This window comes from Numida meleagris, chromosome 22 (assembly GCF_002078875.1).
Source record: "Numida meleagris isolate 19003 breed g44 Domestic line chromosome 22, NumMel1.0, whole genome shotgun sequence".
Lineage (NCBI taxonomy): Eukaryota > Metazoa > Chordata > Aves > Galliformes > Numididae > Numida > Numida meleagris.
This window is the reverse complement of record NC_034430.1, coordinates 808,442-826,586: the sequence shown is the minus strand read 5'-3', so window position 1 is coordinate 826,586 and position 18,145 is coordinate 808,442. Positions and strand designations below refer to the sequence as shown.

At 48.6% G+C, this 18,145-nt stretch overlaps 1 protein-coding gene across 8 annotated transcripts in view; it reads right to left on the bottom strand.

The window, feature by feature from the left end:
• HIVEP3 (human immunodeficiency virus type I enhancer binding protein 3) overlaps nt 1–18,145 on the bottom strand; it is a 217,495-nt gene that overhangs the window by 91,382 nt on the left and 107,968 nt on the right. For 3 of the 8 annotated variants that reach the window (XR_002432459.1, XM_021375168.1, XM_021375173.1), the window contains exon 1: nt 6,464–6,930. The exons of 1 other annotated variant lie outside the window; for it this stretch is intronic. The gene's annotated coding sequence lies outside the window, so the exon portion shown is untranslated. Of the gene's footprint in view, nt 1–6,463; nt 6,932–18,145 lie in introns of those variants that run through there. 4 more of the 8 variants (XM_021375167.1, XM_021375172.1, XM_021375170.1 and 1 more) reach the window with 2 other exon arrangements.

Here is an 18,145-nt window from a genome sequence, read left to right as displayed (position 1 = left end):
AGAAAAGAAAAGAAAAGAAAAGAAAAGAAAAGAAAAGAAAAGAAAAGAAAAGAAAAGAAAAGAAAAGAAAAGAAAAGAAAAGAAAAGAAAAGAAGAAAAGATCAACAGCATCCAGCTTTGATTCTCTGTGATGCGTTCTGTGCTTGACACAGCCAGTGGACACATCCACAGTCAGAAGCTCCCAGGACAAACACTGCCAGCAAGGCTCATTTCAGTTAGGCAGGAATGGGATTTGAGGATTTCTGTTTCTTCATGTACTTGATTGCCTTCATTTCTGCTTTTACACCTGTTTACTCAGGAAAATTTAAATGCTGCTTTAACATTTTGGCATACCATTTCCTATCTGCTGAATAATTCTGATTAATGCAAATACGAACACAACGTATTCTCTACCTTTGCACAAATCCCCACAGGTGGATGACAGATCAAAACACGAAGGTAGCAGACCATGTCTACGGCAATGAGTTACAGGCAGAATCAAAAAGCAGCTATATTCCACAGAGACCATAAGGCAACCAACACCTCATTTGGGACTTTCCCTTTGCATCTTTAAAGACCTAAAGCCTGCACAATGCACAATAAAACCAACACTGCAGGCTTTTTCTTCAGCAGAAAAACAGCACAGCGCTGCCTTAGGGTTACAAAACAAAGTTCGGTTTGGCAGTGATGGCTTCAGCCTTCCTCACTTTGCTCTTTCTGAATGCAAACGGCGCCATGTGAAGCAAGATTGGAGAAGGCAGCACAGCGTTGACATCAATGAACGCTCCTCGAAAATGGATTACCTGTGTGATGGCACCAACCAGCGCAGTACGCTCATAGGCAGTGAGTCGTTAGTGCTGGGTGCTCCCAAGCTGGAGCTCCCACACGTGTTGGTCAGTTCATAGAGCACAAGGAAGACCCAATGCCATCCTGGGTCTCTTTTACCCATTTTGGCAGATTTTTGGTAGCTGCTGGGCTATCAGTGCTGAAAAGCGATGGTTTCTTCAGTGCCCATGAACCGTAATGGTGAATCTTCACCAAAATGTGTTTTCAGAGTTATTTGTAGCCACTCACTGTAGCATGAAGCACTCTGAATATTATTATTAGAAATAGTGCCCATTTACTTCTATCTAGCATTTTTCACACCGGTGGAAAAAACTCTGAGGCGCTTTACAACCTGCTGCAGACAGAGTGTGGCAATGATCCTGGGAGGGAGGGAGGGAGAATATTTTTAACCCCATTTTACAGAAGTGGGAACCGAGGCACAAACTTTTCCACAAAGAGATATTGGCCAGAAACACTTGTGAGTTCTTGCAGGACCCCTTCCAGCAGAGATCCTCGCAACCAGAAGAACCATGCGCTTCTTCCAAGCTACAGTGGTTGCACTGTTGTGTCCCGGCCAATTTTCTCGTGTAAACACAGTGGTGAAATGGTGGGCAGAGTAGTTTCTCTACGGGTTTTATTAATATTAGCCTGAGAAAATCATGAAGGAAATACCTAAGCGTGGCACACAGGTTTGGGGGAGGTAATTAAACACACAGCTTGACTTCTCTTCCAACCCAGAAAAGCTTCGTGTTATTCTATATCTATCTATAACACTATTTTTGTACTTGGTTCAGGCCTGACCTTCCATTGCACTGTTTTGTCCCAAAGTCAAACACTCCACATCTTCAAAGTGAAGCCAGTTTCGTTTCAAACACAACCAACACTCTGTTTACTTCTTTAAAACAAGCAAAAGCCCAACAGATTTTTGGTCAGTTTATGCATATGGAAAGGCTTTATCCTACCCTTCTTACCCCGATGTCCCCTACAGAAGTCTCCCAGTTCAGACCAGTACTCAAGCTGGGATGGAAATTTCTTCACTATTTCCACTTGTGCCAAGAGGAATTGCTGCCAACAGCCCTTCCAAGGAGAACCCCACTAGAAACACCACACAGCGCTCAACCTCCTGGAGTCTGCATCTCCATAAGGACCAGGCCTCACCTCCACCCTTCGTCATGCCAAGCCATCTGATTACCCTGAACTTGCTCCTTTCCAAGTGTCAGCTTTTTCAAAGTACGTTCAGATGTTGTATTAAGGGACATGGTTTAGTGGAGAAATATTGGTCGCAGGTGGAGTAGATGATCTTGGAGGTCTTTTCCAACCTTGATGATTCTATGATCCTAACACCTTGTGTGACCATAGACCCTCTAAGGGAGTTTACTGGGTTTACAACATGGTGGCAATAGGGTGGCACCTGCAAGTTACCGTCCCATTCCCACGTCGCAGCTCAGCCCACAGAACTTCCTGCAGCTGCTCAAGTGTTACTGGTGGTGGGGGCTATTCCAGTGCTTACTGAAACTTGTGAACTTCACGAAGCCCTCTTGTTGGTTTTGTTGTTGTTGTTGTTGTTGTTGTTGTTGTTGTTTTATTTCTATTCACCTCATTTTAGCTACACTTTCAGTTTTTCTAGATTTTGAATTGACATTAGTAAATGTCCCCAGAAGAGAACAAACCCAAGAAAACTGAATACGGTGCGGGAGGAAACACAGGAAACCCGTGGGCAGCTATTTAAAGATCCAGCGATGCCTCATGGAAAACTCTGAAACACATCCAGGCAATGACAAACCCTGTGGCTCTGGGTCAGTGTCTCCTTGGGGTCCCCACTGCTCCCAGACAGCAGGCAGTGGGGCTGACCCTCTCCTCTGGGCAGCCAGAAGGCAAGGGGTCCTTCTAAATCCCATGAAAGCCCCTAGGACCATTGAAATACAATTTGTGAGCCCTGTACCCTATCACAAATAGCAACCACTGGTTCACCTTCACCAGATCGCATGGCTGGAGACTGCACACCATTGCTGCCAGCAGCAACACAGGCCTATAAAGCATCCAACCCATTTCTAACCTTTATACTTCATTTTTGGGGAGCACGTGCACAATCAAGCCCTTGGCTTATCAGCCTTTTACCCCAGGGGCATGCCCAACCCCCAGCTGGGAACATAGCAAGTTCACAACTCAACACCCCCTGGGTCCCTCCACCAAAGCCAGCACACCCACATTGCTGTGGCACTGCCCATAACCACAAACCCCAAGGTGAAGAAGACTGTTCCACGTCTCCATGAGACCTCAAACTACCAGTAATTCCTATGAACAATGACAGAAGGTGGTTATACAATTAAAGGTTGTGTCTACTTTGGGCCTTTTGAGTTCCACAAAGTAGTAAACTTCAGGAGAGCCCATATGAGCAAGGCAGTAGTTGGATTTCCATCTGGAGCACGGCAATAAAGACTTCAGGGAACTACGACACTTAAAACCAGGTTTGCTGGGAAAAGGGCCAGGCTTAATTTTTTGGGATTCTCTTGAGATTTCCCCTCTAAACTGAACCACCAAATGAGGGATCAGCAAACCCCTCCAGGTCTCGATGCATCCGAGAGCAATACTGCCGCAGGAACCCAAATCCCATGTCTGAGTGCAGCTGGATCTGGCCAAGTTCTGACACGCTTCACCTTCCTGACTAAAATCCACAGGTCTCATAGTAAAGCAAAATAACAGAAACCCCAAAGCCTCCCAGTGCTGCAAAGCCTAAATAATGGCTTAATGAACAGATGACCCTCCAAAGTCCAAGGGAGAAACAAGGGAAGGGTGGGATAAATGGTGTGGAAAAGATGACTTGGGATCTGGAGACCTTCTGAAACTGAAAATCTCATTAGCACACAAAAAGAATTTCTATCATCAAGGTACAATAAGGCTTCCCACCACACTAGAAGTGCTGTGCAAAGAAAGGAAGGAAAGGTAGGGGATAACAAAGGTTTACTGCACGTTTACATTCACCAAATGCTTTTTCAGTGACTGAGTAATCCCCTTTAACACAGGCCCTCCCCACACAGTGCTTCCTTTGATGCTCATTAAAAGGTTCACCTTATGCAGGATATGGAAAGGATTAAAAAAATAATAATAATAAATCCCCATTCTGATTACTGCGCCAATTATAGAAACCGAGATCCCAGCTCAGCGTGCAAAGCCAGCGCGGGGGAGACCCCGTCCTGCACACCAGCAGCAGCAGCACCCGCTGCAGAACAGGGAGCACCAGGAGGAACTGCCCAGGGGTTGACAAGGGCAAGGTGGAAGGATGCAGCAGCTCAATGGGCAGGACGGAAAACAGCAGAAATGCTTGCCCTGCATCCTCTTGCCCTGCATCCTCACTGGCTGCAGGTCCCTGCAGAGCTATAAGGATCTCCTAACCAGCAGCCTTTTTAGACCCAGAGACAATGCTGTAAAATGCATATTTTACATAAATCACTTTCTTTTCCAGAGCTTTTTCCCTCCCCCCCCCCCCCTCCTAAATTTGAACTGCGTGCCAAGAAGCTAAATGCTTTAAAGAACTGCTGCAGAAACAGCAACTGCTGAAACACTTCTTGCATTCACCGTGTGCAGCCGGACGTGGCTGGGAGGCAGCGGCAGCCTCAGCAACCAGGGGACCTGGGGAAAAGGGGCAGAAGGAGCCGCCCAGAGTGGCTGGGGGCCATGGGCATGACATGGGCAGGGAGTTCCCAGGAGCCCCTCGGTAATCCCCTAGAGCCCAGGGACAGCGGTGATTCCCCAGCCCAGCTCACTTCCCTGCTAGAGCAACCCAGGGCAGCTGGTCCCCGCGGCTCGGGAAGTGCTGCTCCCAACAGTGCTTGCGTTGTCAGCTTCCGAACAAATATTGTTTTCGAAACTGTTTCTCAGGGGACTCACCCCACGGAGTCCCCGCATCCGCTCACTGCCGCTGCAGGGCGAGCGCTGCCCCGCTCCGACGGCCGCTGGGGAGAGCTGGCTGCAAGCCTGAGCTCCTCGTGGAGAAATGAGGGTTAAAGTGCTCAGAGCAAATGCGGTCCATTCCTGATGCTCCGAGAGCATCCCCAGGAGAGGAGAGGGCCCTCAGAGACATTTCTTAGGGGATACAGCACAGGTGCTGGATGTGTCCCATGGGACACAGAGCTCAGAGCTGTGCAAACAGCGTGGCAGCAACACGTGCATTAATGAACCAGTAACTTCTGGAAGGCTTTTTTCTATGATGCAGTTTACCCAAGTCCTTCACAACTGTTGTTTGTCCTCTCCTTAGTGACTCCTCCGTGGGCTGAGTACCAAGCTCCAAGCCCGGGAGAGGGCTGCTCTGCGAGCCAGGACCACATGTAACCCCACAACAGGAACCTTCCATCCTTCCCTGAAAGATGCATCCTTGGGATAGAGGGAAGCAGCTTCCCAGGAGCCCTACATGGACAGCTGTGTACAAAGTCCTAGAAGCAATGGGTGCAGCAGTGCTCGCCGCCATGGGAGCCAAGCGAGAACCAAACATCCCACCCCACACAAATCCCACCTGCTCTTGCTGTGAACCCACACTGACAAACACCCTGCACATTTTTCCTACGAAACTCCAAAGTTTCCCAGACACCGAGGCTGCGAGAAAACCACACCTGTCCCAACAGGCACGGGGATGGCTGGAGCCCAGTGGAACCAGAGGGTGTAACAAAGGGCAGTGGGGGACACCTAGACACCAAAGTTAAAGCTGGCTCTGCACGCTGACACTAACAGCCTTTCAAAACCAGGAAAACCAAAAGCCTGTAAGCTGCAGGTGATCCCCAGCAGCGGAGCAAGGGTTGGGTTGTGTTGCTCACACCATCAATCACCGTGGCAGCTGCCCTGGCCACTTCCACTCACCGCAACGGAGCCGGGTAGAAGTACCAGGCGCCTTCATGACACTCAGCCAATTAGCTCCAGAATGATGAAAAAACAAATTAATAATAACGCACGGTGCCTTTTTCCGGCATAACAATCCACACATTTGCATAGAACAGCTCAGCGCGTGGCTGCCTTTCTGATCACACCTCCGGGTGCATCAAAAGCATTATTAATTTCCATCGAGGAGGCTAAGAAGCTTAAATCATTAGCGCTCATTTAGTTAGACTTAATGCATTTTAACGCTGCCTCCATTTAGGCTGAGAGGTAGGCACCCATCCGCCAGGAAAAAAAAAAGAAAGAATAATAAAAATAGGAAATTTAAAGGGATAAAATACCCCCGGGGTCACCCCCGGGTGCCCGCACTCTGTGCACCCACGAAGGGGCCCTGCATCCCCTCCCAAAGAGCCCCGCGGTGCTGGGCTGGGAGCACGGACCCACGCAGGGTTGACCCACGCAGGATTCTACTCGCTGCCGTCACGTGGCGCTCCCCGATCACTTTCCTGTGCGAACGTTGAGGAGGAAATCCGTCCTGGACAGACGGACAGACGCAGGCGGACACACGGACACACGGCTCACCCTGCGTAACGCGGCCAGCGCAAGCTCGCAGCTCGTCCGGACCTTAATGAGAGCTAGACACCAATTAAGATCCCCGCAGCCAGCAGTGCCCCGGTGCTCCCCCACCGCGCTGCTCTGCCCGCAGCTCCCCTCTGCCCCGGGAAAAAGAGAATAAAAATGAAACGAAAGAGAGAAAGAGAGAGCAGGGGAGGGAGGGAGCGGTGCCCGTTACCTGCGCTCGCCCCCCGCCCTGCAGCCGCGGCTCTGCCATTGCCTCTGCAGACCCTGGGACTCCGGGGGGATCTTCTGCCGGGCTGCAATAGAAAAGGTTCGTTTCAAGCTCCTTATTTGGGCAGTGATGTCAGGGGAAGTTGTGCAGGCGGCACCACCCCCTTTTTCCATTCACTACACATTGTTTCCTGTTGTCAAGAGCTCTCCGCGGGCTGAGGACGGCCGAGGGAATCCTGCAGCCCCCGCCGGGACGGAACGCAGCGACGGGAGGGGACGGAGCGGACCCGAGAGCAGGGACGGGGGATACGGGGAGCCGAGGGCAGCGCCTCCTTCCTCCCCGTCCCTCCTCCTCCTCCTCCTCCTCCTCCTCCTCCCCGTCCCCTCCCCATCTGCCCGGCTCCCCCCTCCCGGAGCCGCGCACCGCGGAAATCCCCTCTCCGGGACACCCGGAACGACCCCAGCCCGAATTCAGGGTTGCAGCGTGGGGACACGCAGAGCTCAGCCCCGGACGGGTGGGGGTGGGGGAGGGGAGAGGGGAGTTCTCCCGGCGGGACCCGTGTGCAGCCCCCGGGACAGCGGGGGGGGGGGCAGGGGACCGGCCAGGGCCGCCCACGCGAGATTTCCCCACGCGGGCCCCCGTGGGCACGCGGGGTTCCCAGCCCAAACGCACCCCCCCCACACACGCACTTCTACTGTTCTTGCATCATCGTTATTTCATCCTCAGATGTCTTCTTTTTTGGCTCAGGTCTTAAGTCTGCAGTCCTATAGGAACGTCGGCTCTGCGATAGGTTTTTTAGAGTTGTTTATTTTATTTATTTTTGTTTGTTTGCTTGCTTTTCATTAAGCACTGCCCGTAACAAACCTCACTCCGACTCTGTACTGCGAGCCCCATCCTGGAGGGGGAGGATGTGGCAGGGCTCTTCTGATGCAGGCTGCACAGAGACATCACTAGTTTCAAAATATGTATATATACATATATGTATACTGCCAAGCCTCGGTTCCTATCTGACTCCAGACTTTAAAAAGTCAGAGCTGAGCCAAAAAAAAAAAAAAAAAGCCATCTAAGGATGAAGTAAGGATGCTGTGTGGTCTCTATGGCAGAAGGAATCGTGCTGGCAGCCGGACCTGGCACAGTGGGCTTTCCAGGGTGAACATCAGCACTGTTGTCGTTTTGCTCAGCAAACAGCACGTTGCTTTTCGGAACAGTGAACGACTGGAAACCCACTGCTGCAGCACGGAGCAGCCCCCCCCCCGCAGCCCCCTGCTCGCTGCCTTCCCCGGTGATCTGGTGCTGAAACCAAGAAAATACCAGCTAACGCAGGTGCTTTCTATGGGCTCATGACTAGCCCACCCCATTTCTGCATCTTCTGGACAGAAGTGAGAATAGCAGAGTGATGCAGCAATGCTTCGCAGCGTTACGTGTTTAATTTTGCTCCCACGGTCTCGGCTTGAGTTGCTTTGCCCTAAGCAGGTGCCATTGCCTCGTGGTCTTTAAAGCATTGTACAGATGCAGACACCAGATGTGCTACATACTGATATATGTAATAAATGAAATATGGCCCAAGGGGAGCATGGGCAGAAGACATGGCCTCTGGACCCACAGAAATAGCAGCAAGGTGCACTACACAGCACTGAATACGGGGACGCTGAAATTTTTCCTCAAAAGAAAGCGGTGTGGGTATTTCTTCTTTTATTTATTCTTAAACAGCACTTCAGCATCTTCTGCCCATCACAGCAAACACCCAGACTCCCTCTTGCCACCTCCCGAAGTCACCTTCCATGCCCCAGCACCCACAAGGTCCAAGTATTTTTCTCCCGACCAGCACAAATGTGGCCATTCAATGCAATTAGCACAGAGGTGTTTGCCCGTGGCGGTGCCTTTTCTTGGGTGGAAAAGCGTGGTTTTGCTGAAATGGGAAGAGGAAGGGCAGGGTTCCCCTGGGGCTTCACCCTGCGGGGCCACCAGGGCAAGTTTTGTGGGAACCCTTTGTTCCAAACCCATGTTTGGTTGGGAGCGAGGCCGTGCTCGGGTCGTGGATGGCCAACACAACCACAGCTCTCCTCACACCCGAAGGTCAGGCTCTTTCCCTTCCGCTGATCCCATCCCTCACCCACCTCAGGATGGGTAAAAATTACCCACTGCCTGAAAAGGGCTCTTGGAAGCTGTTTCCATCCTGGTTTTTTGGAGCACTGACGTTTTTCCACCTTCCTTGCTGCAAGCAGGAGCTCCCAGCACTGCGGTCCCAGTGCACACTGCACCCACTGCCCTGTGGCTGCTCGCACATCCCAACCCATCCCCCTCCTTCCCACTGCCAACTGCCAAAGCCAAAAGCTGGGTCACCACTCTCATCTTTTCCATCTTTACCATTGCTAGAGCTGCCGGCTGGGTTAATGGAGCAGGAAAGGAGGTTCCTCCAGAAGCCCCTTTGCTGCAGCATGGGAATCTGGGCTGTTCATGCTCACTCTTGAAGTCACTTCACCTTTCTGTTGCAATGTTTTCCCATCTGGGAAACTGTCCAGGGACTGTCAGAGGTTGTTTGCCTCTTTGCTTGTTTGTTTGTTTAAAGCCCTCACGTCCAACTTGGAGCAATCATGCTCCTGATTGAAGAGGGCACTGGGAATACATTTCCCATGTCATCCTCCTGCTTAGGAAAGTCACAGCGGCAGAAACCCACAGATCCAACTTAACATTTTGAGATGCATTTAACAACCTTTTACGATCTGAACTGTAAATCCCTAAAAGTGAAACAAGACCTTCAGAAACTGCAGGCTCATGCCCCCTAGCCGGCACCAGTAAAAGCCCAGGACTGGAAAAACTCCCCCTACATTAGGAAATCCCATCACTATGTGCATTGACTGCAGCTCACGGCCCTCCCAGCCCTCCCACCAGCAGCTGGGAGCTGAATGCCCACTGCAGGCAGTGACCTTGGTCCTCCCATGCTGTCCCCTTCCCAACACTGGGAACTCTGCATCACCCTTTCCACATCTGCGAAGTGGGAAAAATAGCTTTGCTTAACTCCAAAGGTCCCCGTGCTCATTAAACATTTCAAAAGCATGCGGGAGAATCTACAATTATCCAAAAAAATCACTGCGAAGTTTCATTATTATTCCAACACTTACATTAAAGACACATGTCCTGGTAAGTAGCAGGCATGAGGAATCATTATGCTAATTTTAGACAGAGCATCTGCTCAACGTTAAATCTGAAACTTTGTCTCGAAGATATAATTTAAATTATTTTTCTTCAGAATTGACATTTGTCAAACAATATGTTGCGAATAGGAATTGCAGCCAACTCTGAGCAATCCGAGCGAACACACGCATTGCGCCGCGCCGAAAAGCGCTCAGGGAGGGAGGAGAGAGGAGGCTGGGGATTTTGGCAGGAGTTAATGAGTGGAAGAGCCGGGCTGCTGGGTTTTCTGCCCCTCAGATGCTGCTGTCAGCTTGTGCTTGGGGCACAGAGGGTGATGTGTCCCCTCCTAGCCCACTGCAGGAGTTGAGGCTGGGTGGGTTTTGAGGACCTTTCAACCCAACCTTTCTCTGGTTCTGCTGTTTTGAAGTATCCTTCCACCCCAACCCAAAGCAGCCCAACAGAACCCAACCCAACTCAATCCAACCCAACTCAACCCAACACAGCTCAACCTAACACAACACAACACAACTCAGCCCAACACAGCACAATTCAATCTAACCCAACCCAAGCCTATTCTATTGTTTTTCAATCTTTAAGACCCTTCCAGCCCAAATATTCTGTGATCCTACGATTGCATGACCTTCCCTCTTGCCTGACCCATTTTTGGAGGACAGAAGATATCATCTTCAGAGACAGCACTTCCAGCCCTGCTGTGTTTACACTGGAGAAGGGGCATGACTACCTTCACACAACCTTTTTTCCCTCCTTTCTGTCTTTTTCTGCACAACCTTCCTATTCATCTTAGGCCACTCATTTCCAGCATGTCCGTGAAGCCCTGGGGATTCAGAGGCAACTTCTAAGGGTTTTGTGAGTTGTCACTAAGAAAAGCAAAGCCAGTATCCGGAGGCTCAAATTTGCTATGCAAATGACTGTACCCCACCATAAAAATCTAAAATTTACAAATCAAAAAAAGGTTGGAAACCACTGACATAGACCAATGAACGGTAAACACCTCAATAACCACATCAATACACATGAAACAAGGTATTACAGAGCGGGTCCACATCCAGTAGAATGGGTGTCTATACATAAAAAGCGTGAGTTTGAAAATTAAATAAGCATTTTCACCATGTAGTTTGGATTACAGTACACTGGAGTCATCTTCCCTCCCAAAAATACTGCACAAATGAAAGTGTTGGTTTGCTTTTCAGAAAGGAAATCAAACAGCCACAAATTGCTGTCTCAGTGCCCCCTGGTCACAGGGTCTTTTGCATTCCACCGAGCAGAACTCCCAAGACCCATCAGTAATCGCTCATCTCAGAATTCCTGAATGCCTGGTTGTGAAATCAGCCTTCAACCCAAGTCATCTCCTTTCTGGCAGGACCATATGGATATAGTCTACAAGGGCCTGGCAGCTTTTTAGACGAAAGATAACATAGAAATAGACATTATCTAGGACAAGAGGTGATGGCCTCAAGTTGTTCCACAGGAGGTTCAGGTTGGGTATTAGCAAGAGTTTCTTCTCTTAAAGAGCAGTGATGAACCGGCACCGGCTGCCCAGGTGGTGGTGGAGGTGTTCCAGAACCATGGAGAAGTGGCACTGAGAGGCACGGCCAGTGGGCATGGTGGGGGTGGCTTGGGGATGGACTAGATCATGAGTGTCCAACGTATTGGCTTGTCTGGGCTGCTCTGAGTGAAGAGGAATTGTCCTTATACATGTAGGTTGCTCTGAAAGTAATGCCTCCTATTTATTTCCATGGAAACTACAACCAATACAGAGAGCACAATAACGCTATTTAATAGAGCAAATTCTCGGCTACAAAACACTATTTTTCAACACAGTCGCCACCATTAGCTGGGCATTTTTGCCAGTCATGAACATGAGCCTGCACGCCACGCTTGTGAAAATCTGCACCACTGGAGGTGACCCACTGCCACTGCCACCACTGCTGAAATGCACCACCCACTGCCTCACTGTGCTCACACCCACTGCTGGGTCTCCATAAATGTTCCTGTAGAAGTCTAGTAGAGAAACACAATCAAATTTTTGAGTCCAACTCAAAAATATAGAGTGCAACTCTATAAATTCTATTTGTAAACTAGCAGGCAATGTACTTCCGTCGACTGAAAATGGAGTCGCAAATATACCAAAAAGTCAATGACTTTTTTGGCAGTCTTGAAACCTGCCCTCAAATTCCTTTATCGGGATGGAAAACACAACTGCATATTTTTCGCTGTTCTCATTTCTGACTGCAAAATCATGTCCCCATCCCAACATCCCTTAGATTCCTTTTACTTCTAATGCAGCACAGCAAGGGATGCTCCCACCACAAATCCCCCAGCAGGGAAAACAACGTGCTGACATCAGTGGGAAATCCCCCATCTCAGAGGACAACCCGATGCAAAGCAACCACTGGTTACTTCTCCCACCCTTGCAGCACACCATCCACCCAACACATGCTCCATCCTGGACCTCTGTCACTTGCTCCCATAGCAGCTGGCTCTCACATTTCGCTGCCTGGCCCAGCAGCACGCACACAGCAGGGGAGCCCCGTGCAATGGGATAAGGTCAGCTCTCTGCAGGATTTTCTCATTTGCTCCAGCTGAGCTGGCAGGTTGTGTACTGTCTTAGTATATTTTTAACAACTCCCCCTGGGCACTTAGACCTGGGGTCGGATGCTCTTTCAACATTACTTGTAAGTAGGCAGGTAAAGAGGAAGGCTTTGCTAACAACTTGCCCATTCATTTCAGTGGTGAAGCCAGGCAATAATGCAACAGTACGTTTCCTTGGGAATACTATCTCCCCCAACCAGAGCACTGTTGCTCCTTGCATCAATTGCATTACCTCATTTCTGCTTCTCACTACAGAAACTTGCAACATTCCATCAGCTCATATTCCATCTTTCAGAACTAGCTTCTCCCCCGACCAAATGTGTAGCATTTGTTCCTTAAGTACAGAAATCTGCACCCAGTGAATAGCAATGCTAGAACTGGTGTAAAACCAGCTCCCGCAGCAATCTTGTCTCTGTCCTAAGCAACCGCACAGTAGAGACTCCCATCACTGTGCTTATTATGTATTATTCAATGGTATACCATTCACCACTGCAAAGTATGTATGTGTACATTTAAGACAAGGAAATCTATAAAAAAAAAAAAAATCCTTCCAAGTAAGATGTGGTAGCTTAGAATTTTTTTGACAGAGGAAATTATGACTTCACACCACATACAAAAATAAATCCAAATAAACGCATGTGAAATGAAGGAACCCCAAATTCCCTGACACCCTGAACCGGTGCGAAAAATGCTAAAATTGCCATAGCAGTTTTCGTGGATCTGGATTAGGCAGAAACTGAGCTGCTGTTCTTGATCAAATTTAGACTTGACCATTTTGAAATAAAGAGTCCAAGATCCCATCAGTCTCAATGCAACCATTAATTGCTGTTGTTGTTTTTAATCTGTCTGTCCTGTAAACAAGACGGCCACACATCTCATTAAGGATTAAGAGAGTTTTCACCACCAGGACACCCACTGATAAACTCACAGGGCATGAGAAGGCATCACCCTCCGATTTTTATCTTTTCCTGCTGTTCTATATCCCTTCTCACGCATTCAGGGTCACACAAGCAGCTAAAAGAGTTGGGGTTGGCCATACTGCAGTTCCCTTCTGCAGCCCTCAAACAAAGGGAAAAAATAACAAAGCCCGAATGCAAAATCGATGCTTCGAACTCACAGCGCCTGGAGATGAAACAGGGAGAGGCAGCGCTGCCTAAAAATCTGTGTTTGAGCTGTCAGGCACATATGGTGGCCAAATAAAAGGGTGCCTTTCTATGAGCGTGTGATGATTTATTCCTAGATGCAGGGAGACAGGACAGGCACACCGTGAGTTCCAAGGCAGAAAAGGGCTGTTGTAAATCAGGCTGTCATATTTCCTATCTTCTCAAAAGAATCCCAGAGAGGCTAATTTAAGCAGCGAGGTGTGTTTCTCCCTCTCTCAGTGCTCTTCTCTCCCCCACAGCTCGTGGCAGAAGTTAGGTTCTTACTCACCTCCAAGGCAGGAGAACAGAAAGGGACTGCTGCTGGAGAGCAGCCAACACTCCATGGGGGGCATCAGCAGAAGACGGGGAAAATCGTTCAGCTTTAGGTGATGTCCAGATGTTTTTGCATCTGCTTCGGTGTCTTTGCCTGCCATTGGGATCTGACATGTGCCCGCATTCAGGAACGCGATCCAGCAGTGCCATGCTCCAAACTGCGCAGTCTAAACTTGACCAGGGGCCACATGGGACCTAGAATACCCCCTCGGTACCCGTTGGTACTCGTCCTCAGGCACGCACAGGTGCTCAGAAATACCCCAGGCTTGGGGCCAGATGCTTTGCTTACACTTCATCTACATCTTAATCCAAAGGGAGGGCATCTGTTCCACCTCCTCTAGGCATGGACAGCCCCTAGATGCAACACAAAGCACAGAAACTGCTCTGCAATCTAGGAACTGCCAATGTGCACTCAACTCCTGTCCAGTACTGATACCAGTATGAGTTTTATGATGTAGTCTGGGACTGGGGGGTTGCAATTCCCTTTACACATCTCCTCCTGCTCTCCTCATTTCCCACTGGAATCACCCTTGGCCATCTCTGTGTCGCGTTATGTGATAAAAATCTCCACCTGCACGCCCACAAAAGAGCACAAAGATTCCAGGGGAGGTGAAGGGACCAAGTAACACCCTGCTTGCCTACTCTGAGCCCATCCCAGGAGCCACGGGCCCCTCCCTGCCCATCTCCATAAACCCAGAGAAGCACAGGGCACAATAGCAGGTGGGGACACAAATTATGGGCTCAGAGGAAGGGACACCCCGCCCAGGGCTATCCCAGGAGAGCCTCAGATTCAGGTGTGAAATCCATGATGATGAGAGTCATGACCCATGCAGTGAGTCAACTCGAGCTCATTATGGACTGGGGCGGGGATGGGACGCTTACTGGAATGCAGGGGAAGCACACCAGGGGATTGCACAAGGTTTACAATGGGATGCCTGGGGAAGGAACCAAAGCCACAAGAGGGAAGGTTCAAGGTGGCTTGGGGATAAACAAATGTGGGAATACAGAGGGATAAAAAGATAAAAAGGATCATCCCTGCACAACCAGTACTGGTCAACGCGCTTCTCCAGCCATGCCCTGTGCGTGATGAATGTGGCCTGTCCTATCTTCTAATTGAACTCCATTTATAACAATTTTCCTGTGTGTGGGCCCCATGCCAGCAGCTGGTGATGGGATGGGCTGTGAATCTAAGCCCACGAACTGCAAAGATCCACACTGCGCGTATATATGGATACATAATGCCCACTGATGGACCTCCATCCTGAAGTGCAGCCCAGGTCAGGTGGGATATTAGGAATAATGTCTTCTCTGAAAGAGTGCTGATGCAGTGGTACAGGCTGCCCAAGGGGTGCTGGGGTCACCATCCCTGGAGGTGTTCCAGAACCGTGGGGATGTGGCTCTGAGGGACGTGGTCAGTGGGCATGGTGGGGGTGGGCTGGAGTTGGACTGGGGGATCTGAGAGGTCTTTTCCAGCCTTAATGATTCTGTGATTAGAAGTTATTTTTCTCACATTCTCTCAGACTGTTGGTTGTCCATCCAGGATAACCTCCAGAAAGCTGCATTCATTGCTACCAGCAATGCAAAGCTTCCTTCCCTGACTCTGCTTACATGTTTTAAAGACTAGTGTGGAAATTTTTCTTTTCATATATTTTATTTTATAGCTTCAGTTCCGCAGAGAAAGCTCCTAAAGTTTTCCTTCCAGGGCTTAAATCTAAGTCATTCCAAGCTACAGCCGCACAGTATATGCTGGCTGGTACAGCTCTCTTCCCTGCCAGAAAAGCAGGTCAATTATAAGCAATGAACCACATTACCAGGAGAGAAAGCTGGTTTGAATTCTGGTCAATTAGTGCTTAAAACTGTCTTGGAAGAGAAGGGTAAATTGAGCTAATACTGCTCTGCACAGAGACCTACATGTCTCAGCACTGAGCACAGACGGCAGAGGCTTAATTTCTAAGACGGCAGAAATTAACGGTGTTTTGGCATAAAATCAACTTTAAACCTGCAGGGTGACATTAGTGAGGCTGTCCCACCTGCAGAACACCGCCAGCACCCTCTGAGAAGGAGTAATGTGGTCCCCGGGCTCTGGTCTCAGCATCCTCTGGATGGGACCCAAACATGACCTCGATGAGCATGAAACCTTAATGCGCTCCACATCGCAAACCGTCCCACCACTGCACATGGCCACGTGGATTTACAGCAGCACAAAGCTGATTAAGTAAGAAAGGAATCAAGGAGCAAAGCTCCGCCTGGACACGGAGCGTGCCTGCAGGACGACTACATGGTTGGAAGGTCCATCCCATTTTCCTTCTTAGCGGATTTTGCTTGGGCTAACTCCAGCACAAAGTGGGGCTTGTGGAAGCAGCGTTTGCCTTACAGCCCGACACGTGAGGTTGTAGTTCTTAAGCAGCCTGACTTTTCTGCAGCTCTCACCGAACAGATCTATGCGTCATTTTATCAATAATAGCAGTGTCTGTCTGGTTTTTAAAGCGTTATTAAGGTCCACTCAAAGATTTTCCTTGGCAGTCAATTCCAGGGCCTAATTATGCACTGCGTTAACAGGCTTAGTGTTTTTAAATGTAATACCTAATCTCGTTAGGGGCCACGTGTTCTTGCATTTCCAGGGCAGGTTAAATAAGAGCAGCATATCCTGCTGCACACCTTTACAGCGCGGTTACTGCATTGACAGAATTTCTGCGTATTGGATACGTGGCAACTGCTATGCATCCTCAAAGTGAGTCACCCCCTCGAAATACTGCACTGATTTATAGAAATCCTTCATATCCATCTCTTATGAATGCCAGCTAAACCGAGAACGCCTTTTGTTCACTCATCCCAGTGACGCTCTCTGCACAGTGACCACGAATATGAATTTATACACTGATTTTCTTCAAACAAATGCTTCACGTTGGCTCTCATGCTGCCACAACAAGCAGACGACGAAACGCTACTGCTTGCAGTTGACAGCAGTATCACCCTCATTTTCTGCCATTCTGCCCATGTCTAACATGTTTCAGGTAAGAGTTCCACTTGATGTGAGCTGGGCTCGTACATGTGCAGTTGGTTTACACTGGCTGCCCTTTGGCCAAGGGACAGAAGAAGCCAGAAGAAGAATCACACTCTAGATACTGTATTTGCTTTCTGTTCCCATAATAAATCATTTAAAAAAAAAAAAAAAAAAGCAAAAATAAGGGCATTTTGTACGTCTGGGTCAACATGAAGGCATGCTGGTGAACATCACTCTTAAAACTCAAGCATCTTGAGTTTAAAAGTTACTTTGTCTTCCAGGATTACCTACGTAACTATGGTCACATGTGATTAAAGCAAATCCTAGTCATTAATAAGGCTAAATACCTCCTTGACTGAATAAGCAAATATTATTATAATGGCTCCTCTGGCTACAGGATGGAGCATGAGTTTGAAGCGTAACTAAGGACGGTGACACAGAGGAATATCTCATTGAAAGTAAAACCCTTTGACAGCAGAGAGCTCCCATGCTACTAGCATCAGCGTATCAATTTCCATGTTGGGATTTCCACTCTGTAATACCTGAATTATTTCAACACATGAATTTGATGCATCATATGGAAGCAAATCCATCATGGGTACACTTAACGCAACACCCTTCCCATTGACTGAAGATGACCTGTTACTCACAGATAACATTAAAAGCCGTGCTGTTTCCTTTCTCCAAGGGGCTCAAGTACTGAAATGCATTAAAAAATTGTGTGCTTCTATAACAGTAAACTTTCCCAGACCTCTGCCAATCCTGTTTGATCATCTGCATGACAGCAATGTACATGTAAGGATGGCTTTTCTCCTGAACCTGATGCTGTATGGACATACCTCTGCATATATTTAGTCATTGCATTTCTATGACTTTCAAAGAACATCGGAGCTTTTGAGCAAGCACAAATTGTTGTCACAAATCTGTGTACAGATGGAGAATGCTTTTATTAAAATAAGTGGAAGCACTTTGCAGAGGAACTTTAAAATTGATACGACAGAGTAACAACACATAACAAAACACAATATACTCAAGAGCATGCTATGGATAAAGTGCAACTACTGTGCTGCTATTTTTCCAAATGTTGTGTATTTAAATGGTATTGGGTGAAAGACAATAAGGTATGAAGAATGACATTGGAAATCACATTGGAAGAAGCTCACCTTTCCCTGTTTGCTTTGTTTGTGGCTTCTTTGCTACATTGGACTCAGAGGCGCTTCACTGGCTGAGGACCAGGAAAGAATGGATTTGTGGATTACTCTGTTAAACTCTTAAGATGAACTGCCATTACAATACGATTGGGTTTATGCGGTAATCGCGACCTGACAAAATAAAAGCAGACCTTTCCACCCCTTTGTGGCAAAGCAAGTGGCTAAATCCTGGAACTGGGGATCTGGGGGATGACCAGCCCCATTCTGAGCAGGACGCACAGCCAGAGCGGTATCCCAAAGAATCTGA